Below are 14,574 nucleotides of genomic sequence, written 5' to 3'. Positions count from 1 at the left end.
TTCGAGAGCTGTCTTGACAAACGGTAATTAATTGTAAGTTATTCCTGGACTGTGAATGAAAATACACACATCAAACATACACACTGCTAAGATTATGTCTCATCAAAATCCCTAGCTTACTGGCAAGGTCAATACAAACCAGGAGTGAATAGCAGGGGTTATATAGGATCTGTGTCATGAGTACTGCGCCAGAGCTATACATTACACTCTGCACTATCTGAGATTGTCTCACTAGTTTGTTCGTAATCCGTCTTAGATTTATCATGAAGTTTTTTGGTATTTTTCACCATAGGAAGTATTGTGACCAGGTATCCCTTAATTTGTGACATCGTTGTAATATGAATGAACGAATGTCTTATTTCTCATTTTCGAGAACAAGGAACGCGCGAGGAATACACGCGGGGAACTCACTAGGAAATGGAACCTCGATTTCAGGCATCGGGAAGACCACAGCAAATGCACGGGTAAGGCAATTTTTCTCATATTTTTCCCGTGTAACCGTTGTGAGTTCCCATACGTTTGCCGTCAATCGTTTTACCCGTGCGTTTTATTGTGTTTGCGGTGCGTTTTACCGCGGGTATGTCGTAATCGCGTAAGTCCGCGTCGTGTGTTTCATCGTGGGTACCTCCTGGGATGACTACTTACTCCCCCGTACAATCGCTGTAGTTTCTGCTATCCCCGAGCTCTTCTACTACACTCTACGTTCGCTGCGGGTTCCCGTCTTTTTACCCCGAGTTCCTTCCGGGCGTGTCCTTCCCCCACCCCACGTTCCCAGCGAGTTCCTGGTGAGTTCCCAAGTAAGTCCATTCCAGCATTCTAAATTTCATAATTCGCCAGGCAAGTGCCCTGATGTGTTAGCTTGTTAGTTTCTGTGATAGTTGAGCAGAAATGCCATCCGTTTGGTCTTCTTAAGCCCCCTTAATCTATTTAAGCCAGTAACCAATATGTGAAAACGTTAAGCAAGCATAGATGACTTTGTACAGACAGGAGAAAATTGAGCACAAATCTTCGCGAAGATCGAGTCAACAGTGGGCTTTATAAAAAACTTTATTTAAGATACAAGACTAATAAAAAAATTTCAGTTGGCACAAAATTATTTGTCGTAGCTTTTAGTCTGGTACAAGGATGAGAGAATCGTGTGATAAAAAAATGTAACCGTAAGTCAATGTATGTTTGAATGTTTAAATGAACGCTACAGAATTCATTTTAAAAACGAAGGAAAGGCTTAAACATTGATCAAGAACTGTAAAAATGTGAATAATTTTTGAAAAATTACGTACTGTATTTAGCTAGCTCATGCAGGTTCACGTGAGCTCCCTATGAACAAAAAGAAATGCAAAACTTTCTCAGAGTGAAACGTGCAAAGGGTGTTTGTCATTAAAACTCGTGACGTGTCTGTTAGCTGATTGGTCTAATTTTATTTTCCATATTCATGATGACTATTGCTGACCTGAGGTGCTTGTTTGTCATTTTAAGATGTTTGCCGTCGGAGTAAGATGTGAACTGCTCCTTTCTACACGAGAAGCAATTTTTTTCTTTAAAAAAGAAATGGCGTCCACATTTGGGGAAGGATAGTCGGTTGATACCCATTTCTGTCAATAGTTAGTATCAGTTTTTCCGACTCTACCTTTCGTAAGAAATATTTCAACCAAAAATACCGGCTGCAAGTCCTACCACGTGCGCTTGCCGGACTCGGTTTACGTTTCGTGTCGAACGTTAGAACAACCTCATGGCTTAAGTAACGTAACGGAGTAAAACGTACGTTAGAAGTTAGTTCAGGAACCATACCAGACGCTTAAGTCTGTAGCTGATATTTTTACGAGAGTTTGGCTTTCTTCACGAAATTAGCGTTTCTTTGTCAAACTTTGCCTTGTACTTGTCAACGCGTACTCGTGTTCAACAATTCGCTGTGAATTCTTTTATTCCTCGTTTATTGTTTTCAGTTTCGACACTCACGTTTGTTCCTTACCCAATTTTCATCTCTTCTATTTTCAGGGATTGTCAGCAAGACAGGAGTAGATCAAAAGAATTTAAGCAGGGAGGATGAAGACGAAGTTGAGAATATTACTTTAGAATTTGGTTCAATTGAAATCTTTCCGATAAGAAATGGCAGTCTGGTAACTAGAAAAGTTATATTCGAGTTCAAAACGTCGTAGTCTAAAATCATTGTCATTGTTTGATGTTTTTTTTTCTCGGCTGAAATGTTTTCATTCGAGTGACATTCGGGCGCGGAAAATCTTTCAGTTCGGTAGTGATTGTTAACTACTTCTGCCATTTTCGCCGGAAAGGTTTCAACTACTTTCGAGTTATCATTTAGTACATGTTTTCAAATTGTGGGGAGTTTTATTTCTTGGATCGAGCGATCATCAGTTTGATTGAAGTAAATTTTATCGGTCGGTATTTGCATGCTTACTTTATTTATCTTGTCAGATTCGAGCATTTTGCTTTTTTTTTTCTTTTAAAAATTCCAAATTGTTTTACAATCGCTCAACTCTCCTAAGTTTGAAAACACGTTATTTCGAGATAACGTTTGTTGAATATTGTAATGTAGCTCTGCATGTTAAAATCAAACCGAGAGAGCAATTGGACTTTTGTAACTATTAGTTACGTGATCATGTCAATCATAACAAATTCTGTTGTCATATAAATTGGGCAAACAATTCAATGAATTTTAATTTTTCTTGTTCTCCAAAATCGCATAAAGCACTGAAGTTTTACGAAGGCCTAGTTTCAATTAAGAATGCGAAATGTCTGTTGGAGGGCAGTGCCCTTGCTCAAAAACAATATCTCATGACTGTTCAATAAAAAATGTTTCATTTTTGAAGCTTATCTTACTCTGTTTAACTATCAAACGCTTTAAGTAATCGAAGAATTATTTCTAAGTCTCAAATCTTGGCATTTTCAGACAAGAAATTAAAAAGTCTGTTTCAATATTCTTCGCTTTGCAGACGAATTTTTAGTATTAAGATTTTCCTTTTTCTCCGGAGGGTCAACGAGCCTCTAAAAAAGAAACAAACACACTGCTATTAATTTATGGTGTGAATTGTAAATGTTGAAAGAGCAGCTTCCTTGCTTAAAATTTATTAATCAACCAATTCCTCTGAAAATACTGCAGCTTGATGCTCATTAAAAGTGCTCAGTACAAATATCAAAACAATTTCTATCGTTTCATTTGTAATTTTGAAACACCAACTTAATCAAGGAATAGTTGACTATTCGTTAGTAAATGTGATTTTTCTGAATTTTTGCAAAATTTGTTGACATGATCACAAATTATTGAACACTTTTTTCCTTATTTCACTTATTTTGTAGTTTTTTTTTTTTTTCGGTTTTTTATGCACTTGCAGTAAAATGCGTGAACATTTCTTTTGACGTTTGTTGTGTATTGACATGCAGGGCCACCTTGAATAAATAATTTTAGTAGGGGATATTTGGTTTCTGCATTGATCTTTGTATCAAGAAAGTACTTGATTTATCGGCAAATATTGTTGTATACATTTCCGTACGGAAAACGGTCGATTTAAATTATTTCTTCGGAAGGGAACTAAACGTATAAAAATCAACCAGAAACCAAATATATCCTCTTATCTAACTTCCAGCGAGGCTGTTATTATGTCTGGTATCGAGCAACTCTTTTCATTAGCACTTTTCGAAAAATGTAGGTCTAATTGTCTGATTTTCCAATTTTTTTGCTTTTATTACTATCAGATCTATTACATTTTTGAAATGTAGCTTTAATTTTCGGGATATTTTAAAGCTATCATTTGGACTGCCAAACATTTATATTGAAAATTTTCACGATTTGATCTGCTGCTTTTCAAAAATGCAGCTCCAATTGTTTGATTGTTCTAAAATGTTATTGCTTTCGTCCGCAAGTGGCAGACATTTTTACTAAAAGTGTTCGCTATTTCGTCTTCAATTTTCTAAACTTGTTCCCAATTGTTTATTCTGTAAAAAGTTTATTGCTGTTACATTTATCATCACGAACGTAGCTCCAATCGTCTGATGCTTCTAAAATTTTATCGCTATCGTTTGCTGCGGACAAGATGTTTCCAAACACTCGCTATTAGCTCTATTGATTCTCAAAACTGGCTTTAATTGACTGATTGTTCTGAAATGTTATTGCTTTCGTCCGCAACTGACAGACATTTTTACTACAAATATTCACAATTTCATCTTTGATTTTGTAAACTTAGTTCCAATTGTCTTATTCTTCTAAAATCTTACTTCTATCGTTTGCTACGGACAAAAGTTTTCCAAACACTTGCTATTAGCTCTATTTCAGTTTCAAGGCTGTAGTTTAATTTTCGGATTCATCTAAAATGTTATTGTTTTCGTTCGTACATGACAAAGTTTTACAACAGAAGCCATAGGATATGTAGAGATACATGTTAAAGCTTAATAACCAGACATTAACATTTGACACCTCGCTGGAAGTAATTTCAAGAAGACAACTAAGCAAGCCATGAATTAACAGTTTATCTTAAACTGGCCTATAATTTGTCGGGTAGTGGTTTTTCATCTCGGCTAAAAGTTACGGAAGTTCTAAAAATTTTCAAATACTAGGATTAGATTGAAGTTTTCGCGTTTTTCTTTTAATAATTTCGTTGGAGTAATCGGATTCATGGCTTGCCTTTGCTATCTTCTTGAAATATATTGCATGATGATATCACGTTAAATAGTTACGCTGTGGATGACGGGCAGCTGGAAATCTATATACAGAAACGGGAATAGCAAGTTAAAATTTGTACCACTGCAACGTTTCTACACAACATTGAGAAGGTGGCGACATTTTGGAATCGCTATAGTTAGGAGAGTTTATATAGTTGGGGCTCAATTTACCCGGCTATATAAGTCTTCTTAATTATTTCGATTTAGAAATGTTTGTTTTCACCCTCTCGATGTTGTGTAGAAACTTTGCTGTCGTACAAATTTTAACTTGTTCTTGACATTTCTGTAAATAGGTTTCTAGCTGCTCGTTGGCTTACGGCTGACTATTTAACAAGATGTCATCATGGAATATACCATTTTGAACACAAACAAATGTTCACTGGATTAAAATTTTCTTTTTTGGTAAACTCGAAAGATTAGAATCAAAACTTTTCCGTTAGTTTGTGTTCAAACATTTTTTGGCGGGAAAAATTCAAGGGGGTAGCCCCTTAAGAGTTTTGAAAAAAAGTTGTCAGGGGAAACGCTGTGCAAATTTTTTTCCAATTTTCCCGCCAAAAGTCTTAGTATATATAGGGCAAATTTTTTGATGACACCTTTGTAATTAATTTAATTGAATTTCACTTAACTAATTAATTATTGTAAGTAGAAAATTAAAGATGAATAAAACAATTGAAATGAAACACTTGTTGTGAGTACTTAAATGTTTGAAATATTTTATTTACTTCATAAAGATTACAAAAGAAATACACATTGGAATAAAATATTACATTTACCGACTATTAAATTAAGTCTAAATTTAGAGTTAATTACAGTTTTCAAAAAAATAATTGGCGCATGCGTATTTTAGGCGCCGTATTTGTTCTTTTGGCGGGAAAATTAAAAAAATTTAAACATGTTAACAAGAAGGAATTTTTTTTAAAAAATTTGGCGCATGCGTATTATAAGCGCCCGTATTTTTTTCTAAGTCTTTTGGCGGGAAAATTAAAACATTTTGACAAGGGTTACCATGAAAGCAAATCTCGACACAATTTTGCAAAAACAATTTTAATCTTGCATACAGCTAAATATCTTTTCTAGAGGAGTAATCATGGGCTTCTTACACAAATTTGAACATTTCAAGAATATTTTTTATCATCTTAGTTTAAAAAACGTTTTAGAAACGAAGAATTAAACGAACGAGATTACGGAAAAACATTGACACTATACTACAGAAAAGTTTCCTGGAATTATTTCTTTGGAAAGCAACCACGAACGTAAATTTGAGTTTCAAGACAATGTTTACTCTTCTTAACAAAACTTTCGAAAACAACGCGAGACGAGCGTGTATGTGAACTGCAAAAAACTTTGAAGCAATACTTGAATAAATTGTGACTTTGAAAAAATGTAAAGCTTATCTCCCTCGTAAATGACTCTGTGAGCTCGAAAATTGTACGTATTCTATTCAAAAAATTCTCTGAAATTCATTTTTGGTTGCAATATTTTGGGAAATACAATTCATCCCTGTAAAATTATGTGGCAGAATAAAGAAAACAACCTGGAAAATATATACGTCCTCGAGTTATCTTTGTCAAGAAGAATAAGCTTTTGGTGAATAAGCACAGAGGCTTGCTACAAAAATAATTTTACCTCGTCGAATTTGGACGTGAATTTCAATTTTGTAAACAAGACAATTAGAATTAGTGAACAGTCCAGTATAAAAGTAACACACCCGTACATTCGTAATTTGCCTATAGAGATAGATTCTGGTTGCGATGTTTTGGCAAACAGAGAACCAATCCGCTTAATTAATTACACTAGTAAAATAAAAAAAAATTGCTTCCGAAAACGCGAGCTCACAGACTCTGTTTACCGAGCGATAAACACGAAGAATCGCTCCAATAAAGATTTTTCCAAGTCAAATTAGGGCTTTATAATTTTGTAAACAAGACAATTAGAATTGGAGAACAGCCCTGCATTTAAACAAGCGAGTAACTTTGGCCTTGTAGATGGCACCTAATAAATTGAATCTTGTCTTTTGAATCTTGTCTTTCGACTTTCCATAATTCTGCCGCTCGCATTTAATCTAATAGTCTGTCTTACTTCGCTCGCTTTTGTATTATTTCCAGCTCCAATATGTTGCATCCAAAGTTTTGCCTTCTTTATTCCTTCCTCCCATATCTTGCCTCCAACGCCTGGGCATTCGTCCTTTTCTTCAATGCATTGCTTTCACAGAGTGTATTCACTTGAGAAATCATGAAAAAATAAACAAATAAAAAGAAATCGATTTAATAAACAAGTTCTGAAGTTGTCAACAGGCTGGTTCGCTTTACAATTTGATTGCCGATTTATCAGGCACTAAAACATGCATAAATGTATTAACCTCAACTAATTACCAAATGTCTACCCCTTGCAAATATCAAATATCCATTATCAAACGTGATTTATTGTCGCTGTTCCTATGTGTGCAACAAATAAATATATTTTGATGTCTATGCAAAAATGCATGTTTCACAACTATGAAATTACAAAAGGCGACTTCTTTACTTCTTTGCGTGGGAGTACACGGCCAATATTATCCGAAAGCCCGGCCCGAAAGATTGTGTTGCTATAATATTTTTAGCAAGCGAAAATTTTTAATTTTTTTTTTTTTTTTATTATGATTGACCCTGGCTGCGATCCCTCGATATTTTCATTTATCTATGTTATTCAAACCAAACAAAGTTAAATTAACTGAAGAGTTATAGAATTTCCAGGGTACAACACTTTGATACCACAAAATCGCCTTGAAAATGGGTGCCTAAAAGATATCAAAGATTTCAGTTGTATGACTACTGATTTAAGTTAAACAAAATGTGAATTGAAAGCATTAACGTACCACTGTTCCTTAATATCAAGTTATGTTCCAACTCGACAGGAATGCAGACATCTCAGCTCAGTAATTCCGTCCTATCTACAAAATAATCAAGAAAACAATATGAGACATTATCTAAGAAATAGAAAAAGCGCTATATTACGAAAAACAAACAAACAAACAAGTAAACAAGTTAACAAACAAACAAACAAACAAACAGCTTGGAGTATTGCCATCTTAAATCACAAAATTTGCCCAAAAAAATCCTAGGAAATCTTGGAAAGCTAAATGTGGAAAGTGATGCAAGAAATCTAAGGCTGCAAAGGTTTTGGAAGAGACTTGACAAAGCATCGTGAAAAGTAACAGCTAAACGAGAAAATAAAACCAAGAAATTTGGTCATAGCAGCCCATTAATGCATGATTGGCATGGAAACAAAATGTTGATACATCGAAAAGTCTCCAGATCAAGTTTAGGACTAAAAAATGGTCAAATTTTTTATTTGTCTTTCTGTTTTTGTTTTTGGTCTCCATATGTTCTTCTACGTTACACTGCATTCAGTGAAATCAACACCGGCATTTCTCTCCCCCCGCCCCCCCCCCCCCCCTCTCCTATACACTTAACTTACGTTACATCCTGATCAAGTTCTAATTACTGACTACATGATCAATAGATTGTAAAGTACACAGGTTAAGAGAATAAAGAAAAGCATCAACAAGGGATATCGTCGTGATAAAACTATGAAATTCTTAGAACAAGCATGAAAGAAATGTATGCTTATTAGTAAGGAGAATTGAAATATCAAGTTTGGGTAAATAAATTAAATAATTACCTGAGTAATTTTGTAATGGTTGGCCTCGATCATTGGGATACCCGTTTAAACCTGATCCTTCTGCTTTCCTGGAAGAAAAATAATGAAGCAAAATGTAGCATTTATTAAAATTAAATGAATTTTTTTGACCTATTAGGCCTCTATAAAAATCTTATAGTTTCAAAGTTTTCATAGTTAACTCCTGATACCATTTTGTGATTTTAATTCTACAACTGATTGAAACAGTTTTAAATTCATACCAAGTGGCAGAAAATTAGACCCATATAACATATTCTTTAGAGCATCTCTAGTGCCTAGTGGAACGCTAAAAGTTATTAATATAACCCACAAATATATCTACAAACAATTGTCACTTGACTATTTCCTAAAGCATTTTGTGCAAAGTTTTCGTAGTAACTGAGCTACGTTGCCTCTACAAAATACAGTATTACTTTCGTGGACACTTATACCTTGAGGACGACTTAGCAAAGAAAGTTTCCATTTCGGCTGAAGCACGTGCTTTCCAAGTTTGCTTGAAGTACAGCTCTTGTTACACGTATTTATGCCTCACAACAGTTCTGAACACTCAAAGACAATCCCGAACTGAAGTTTGATACAGTTTTCGTAGTAACAAGCGAAGCCAAAGTTGAAGCTGTACGGGTTTAAATTTTAAACATGGCCGCTTAAAGTTCGACACGAAGAGTGCAAATCGACAAATTTGAATAATTTGCAATTTAGATTTCCAAGAGTTTGCGACCACGCACTGAATAATTATTGTCGCCATTTAATTGACAGGAATTCTCATTGTAATTACGGGCGGGTATTTAAAATATCTAAAATGTCCTTTCTAGCATCGTTCGCGCTAGGAAAGGAAAATAAATTTTCGAAACAAGAAAATTGACCATTTTGGCTTTTAGTAGAATCGTTTACTGAATAGAGTGAGAACTTAAGAATTTAAGAATTTCCTCAATGGCGAAAATGTTTTCAGTGCATTTCCACGCAGGGTATCAAGGTTTTCCAATTTCATTAAATGAAGTCAAGGCCTTGATCAGGAATTTGAAAACGGAAGTTTCACTCTGAAAACGCATCACATGTTTTCCGTCCACACTACGCTGGAGGAATTTTAAAACGCAACCATTACCGGTCATTTTGGATTTATGTTTGAGGAAAACTCGGTCAGAGAAATCACATGATTACCGCGATGTCATCGTTTTCGAAACGCTTCGTTTTCAAAATGTTCTCCGTGCACACGAAAACGAAAAGCCGGTGTTTTCAAATTTCTCCGGTTTGAAAAGCGTTTTCGAAAAGCTCCGTTTTCGTGACGGATTAGTGTGGACGGTAGGCCTAACCGTGGAAATAAAGTCCTCTCGCCTAGTGTTGACGGGGCCTAACTCGAGACTGCTGGAAATGCTTATCTTACTTGAATTCCGGGGCTAACATTTGAAAGTTAACGGTTGGCAACACTAAGGGTGTTCTTTGCCCAGCATGTCGTCAATTAAAGTCCTTGCAGTTTCTTTTAGGGTGTAAGGAAAATACATGTATAGCCAGTTCCTACAGCGAAAAAAAATTTAGAGTAATACTGAGCTCATTTCCGAATTGCGTTAATCCTTTCTATCAAAGCGAGGACTGGTGCTCAACCATTCAAATGAAAATGAGTTTGACTTGCATGAGAATGAAGGCATTTTCATATGAAAGGATGGGCACCAAGACTCGCTTTGGGGAAGAGGCTAAAGGTTATTCGGAAATGCCCTATTGACTGCGTTGTGACTGTTTAACTATGAAATCAAAATGACTTCAAAAATTAGGAAGCTTTATCCATCCACGATACTACGGTCACTGACCATACCTTGAAATTTTTGCGTGCAATATTTCAAAGAGTAGACGCACTTTGACATTGTTTGGCGCAATGTTTCAGAGATATATTTGCGCGCAATGTTTTGGACAGAAGACGCAAAAATTGTTGAGCACGTTTTACATGATGGAAAAAATAAAAATTCTTGCGCGCATATTTTTAGAGTGGACACACTTTGACATTGTCTGGCGCAAAGTTTTAGAAATTATAGAGCTCGATGCTCTGGATAGCAGACACATGTTGAAATTACTGAGCGCAATATTGGACATTGTGGACAACGTAAAAATTGTTGCGCGCATATATCAGAGAGAAGACACAGGTTAACATAGGCACGCAAGGCGTGCAAGAGTTTTTTGTGAACTATAAGTCTCGGAGATTGGAGCATTTATGGAACTGTTTACAGTAATGATTTGGTTGATTTGACAAGTTTTTTTGGTTGTGATGTACAGCAAGAAAGAAACTGGGAATTTATGATGTACATACGATGTTGCATCGGTAATGGTAAGATAACTAAATAGTAAGCCATAAAATGTTTAACTGAACAAACTACAGTAATCTGACACGTCTCCAGATCAATGTAGATACCATCTTATTTTCTAACAGGCAATTTGATTCGTTCTTTGACACAACCCACACTGTGATCGGTGTGACACGCACACATGCATAACTCCCTCACTCACCGATCATGTAGCCCTTCCCCGGGGGGGGGGGGGTACTCCCTTATATGGGCTATATAGGTACGTGCGGCCCCGAACGGTATGGTTTTTCAGCCGTTTTGGTCATAAATAGGGTATCGATTTTAGCTGATTTTGGCCATTTTGGTCATAAATAGAGTATAGCCGTTTGCACTCTAGCCTTGATATGGGTATACTTTAAGAAGCCACTTTTTCATCATTATCGAAAAGAAATCAACATAAGCCCTTAACAAATTTATACGTCTACGGCTATTTAACGTTGGTTTGAAGTAGGGAGCTAATTATAACGCAGGTCTGAAACAGGGTTTTGATTTAAGGGTCAGGTCGTAAACAGGGTTTCAAATTTTTGGTCAGGTCATAAATAGGGTAGGAATATCGCAGATTTTGGTCATAAATAGGGTTAGGGTTTTGGGAAGCGGGCCGCACACCCCCACCCAATTCTTCTGGGAGTACCCCCTCGGGAGCCCTTCCAAACCCCAAGAGGAAGTTTTGCTCATAAGTACTCAAGTTAAGAGAACTTTTCGCATTTTATACGAGTCGTAAGTTTACCCTTTTTACACAACACAACACCACTTCACCGAAAATTGAAAGAGAAAAAACCTCTCTGACACGTTGAAAGTCTGATTTAATTAAATTGCACTTTAACTTGGTGCCACACAGTCTTCAAAGAACATTTGAACAGTTTTCATACTTTTTACCTTTAAAAATATCCGACTAAAAAGAATGTCATAAAATGCCCATCAAATAAAAATATTAAACTGCTACTGCAGAGACGTAAAAACCGTCCAGAAATGAAAGCTTCTTTTTTGTTTAATATCCAGGGAACAATAGCCGATAACTTGTCAGCTCTAATTGAATTTACCCCATATAAAAACAAAGGTGTTAAGTTACCATTTGCAACTAAATATAGCAAACATCTCGTGGGAACAAGTGGTGACGATTGGTCAGCTCTAACTGAATTTACTCCCTTGTGAAACACAAGAGTGTCAAATTACCCTTTGTAACTAAAAAATAAAAATATCTCGTTATATTTGCATGCAACAAGAACGAAACAATCATTACCTGCACTTACTATGGTAAAAGTTAGAACTGTTTCAAATCTAAATAGCCTCGTCTCCTCTAAAACATGTACTAAGAACTAGAAGCGACGATTCGTGACCTCTAATTGAATTTACTTCTTGTGAAAAACAAAAGTATCAAGTTACCTTTGTAACTAAAAATAAAAATATGTCGTGCCATTTGCATACTACTTACTCATGAACTGTTTCAAAACTCAAGGCTCATCTCGTTCATAACCAGCCACCATTACACTGAACATTATGCACTCTAAAACAACTCAATGTATGAATGTAACTGTCACACTCCGCTCCAAACCGGACTAAAAATCACAAACCGGCAACATACACATCGGTCTTTATTTTTCAATTACCGAAGTCCTTGTGTTTAATACAATAAAACGCTAAAGACTTCATACACTTAAGTTATCTTGAACAAAAATAATTTCCTTTTTCTTTAATTACAATTCGTGTTGGTTATTAATGAGAATAAGCGAAAACCCTGATAACATTGAAGAGAAAAGATTTAGTTTCATTAAAACGTATCTTCTAATTCCAGTAGTAAACAAGACTCATTAAAATTGTAAAATCGTCACAGAATAACATCTTTTTGTTCTGTTGACCAAGTTAATCGTAGTCTCTTCGCTTTTCACATTGAAACTTATCAATGGATGCTGAAATTAACGACACGCCCGGAACACTCATTACGAACTCTGCAGCAATACTTAGGTTTCAATATACAACACGCAAACGATTTGAACCTGGTCACAATCTCTTCATATTCCCAGTAGTGCATTCCACCCCCCTAAAATACAATAGATCCTATCATAGAAACCACATCAACTTGTTTTTCATTCACATCTTAAACCTAGTAATAGAGCGGCTAAAACTCAATTTAAAAACTTATCAAGTGGGAAAAGCTCACCCTTCATCGCATAGTCGTAGTTATATGCCAAACACTATGTTTCTTTGACTGATTGTCCAGTTGCAAATGATAATCAAACCCACCCACATAATCCTCAGACTAACCCACAGAAAATGTCGAAGGACGCCCAATGTATGAATACTTCCTCCTCTTTTATAGAAGCCGGAGAATAAATATGGCCGTTCTGAACTGTATCGGGATCTCTCACAAACCATTTACCTTTACAACAAGAAATTTTATTGGCTGTTTATAGTAGATCCAATCTGATTGGTGTGACATACATACATACATCTCTCACTCACTCACTCACTCACTCACTCACCCACTCTCTCACTCACTGACTCACTGACTCACTCATCCATTGACCCGTCCATGACATACCCCGACGCGCCGACTAAGAGGTTTTTTTTTTCACAAAAAAATAACTCAGAAAGTGTAATTTTAGGGTTGTGTTTTGCTTTTTGCAGGTTAAAATATGTAAATGTAAAGCTGTCTCAACAAGAAAATAATATTCAAACAACCTCAAAGTTACAGTTTTGAAACAAGTTACTGAAAACATTCTTCCTGACAAAGTTTGAGAAAAATCATTTCTTTTCTATCCTGCATAGGTATAATATCTGGTCGCAAAAACTCGATTTTGGATGTCATTGATGACCACAGAATCGCTATTTTGAACCCTGAAATGGTTACAATAAGCAGATATTTAGTAATTAGTACATTAAAACAATGATTTCTTCAGTCCTATCCTTGCTCCTTCATCCTCTGTTCTGAGTCCTGGGTCCTCTCTCCTGGGTCCTCTGTCCTCTGTCCCGCTCTGTCCTGGGTCCCAGGTCCTTGATCCTGTGATCTATGTCTCGTCTCTAACAACTTGCCTACAAATTCAATATGTAACTAGTAAGTATTTTGTATATGACGTTTGCTAAACTTGCATAAAAACAATGTGCAAATAATTCTTTTCTCCTAAAATTTTGCTTTTTGCTTCACAACCTCCTAAAGGATTACCCAAACATTTCTACCGCACCAAAAAAACTAATTCCTTATTTAAGCAATAGATCAATGTTTTTGCAGCAGAGTGTTAGCTTTGAGCCACGTAATGGTGTTCGTTGTTGGGATAAATGATAAACCAGACATTAACTCTGAAGCCAGAGGTAACAAATTCTGAATCATTCCAAGGAACACTATTGACCCAGGAATAAATAAGCTTAAAATGAGCAACTTAAGATGCTCTGAACTGGGGTGGGGTGGGGGCGAGAATGGCAATGAAATGAAGACTCCGCTCTTCTCATTACTCTCCTTATTATGACAACATAAAATTTAAATAGTTTACATATACATTACTTGCAAAAAAATTCAAACAACATTAATTTCGGACAAAAAAAGTGTCCAGAAATATAATCGTCCGAAATTTGTGAGCACCTGAAATTTTAAGCATCCAAAATATTTACGTTACAGTATAAAGTATATTAGTCCATGGGCCAGACCCTCTCAGATGTACCACTCAGAGGGACCAGCTGAGAGTGTGACAAATTTGAAGCTAAGTTGGGGGTGATTACAAGATGTTATGATAGCAACTCCTAAAGAGTAGCTTTCTTGTATATTTTATTGGCTGAAATATCACCAAAATTCACTTTTGCATGAAAACGAGGCTTGTTTTCAAAAGTCATATTAAAAATATTAAGCTGGATCAAAAAAATAGTCTTCACACATATAAATACAACAAGAAAGAACACAAATCAT

General features: G+C 35.8%; 1 long non-coding RNA gene across 1 annotated transcript; it reads left to right on the top strand.

Moving 5' to 3' along the window:
• LOC149107878 (uncharacterized) lies at positions 1 to 4,304 on the top strand. The gene is made up of 3 exons (XR_016209157.1): positions 1 to 464; positions 1,477 to 1,601; positions 1,996 to 4,304. It is a non-coding gene; the product is annotated as an uncharacterized LOC149107878 (long non-coding RNA).
• The last annotated feature ends 10,270 nt before the right edge of the window (positions 4,305 to 14,574 follow it).

This window comes from Orbicella faveolata, unplaced genomic scaffold (genome assembly GCF_042242905.1).
Source record: "Orbicella faveolata isolate gen_17 unplaced genomic scaffold, um_ofav_v1 contig_26, whole genome shotgun sequence".
In the NCBI taxonomy this organism is placed as follows: Eukaryota; Metazoa; Cnidaria; class Anthozoa; order Scleractinia; family Merulinidae; genus Orbicella; species Orbicella faveolata.
The sequence above is the reverse complement of the archived record's forward strand: the minus strand, read 5'-3'. Positions and strand labels throughout refer to the sequence as shown.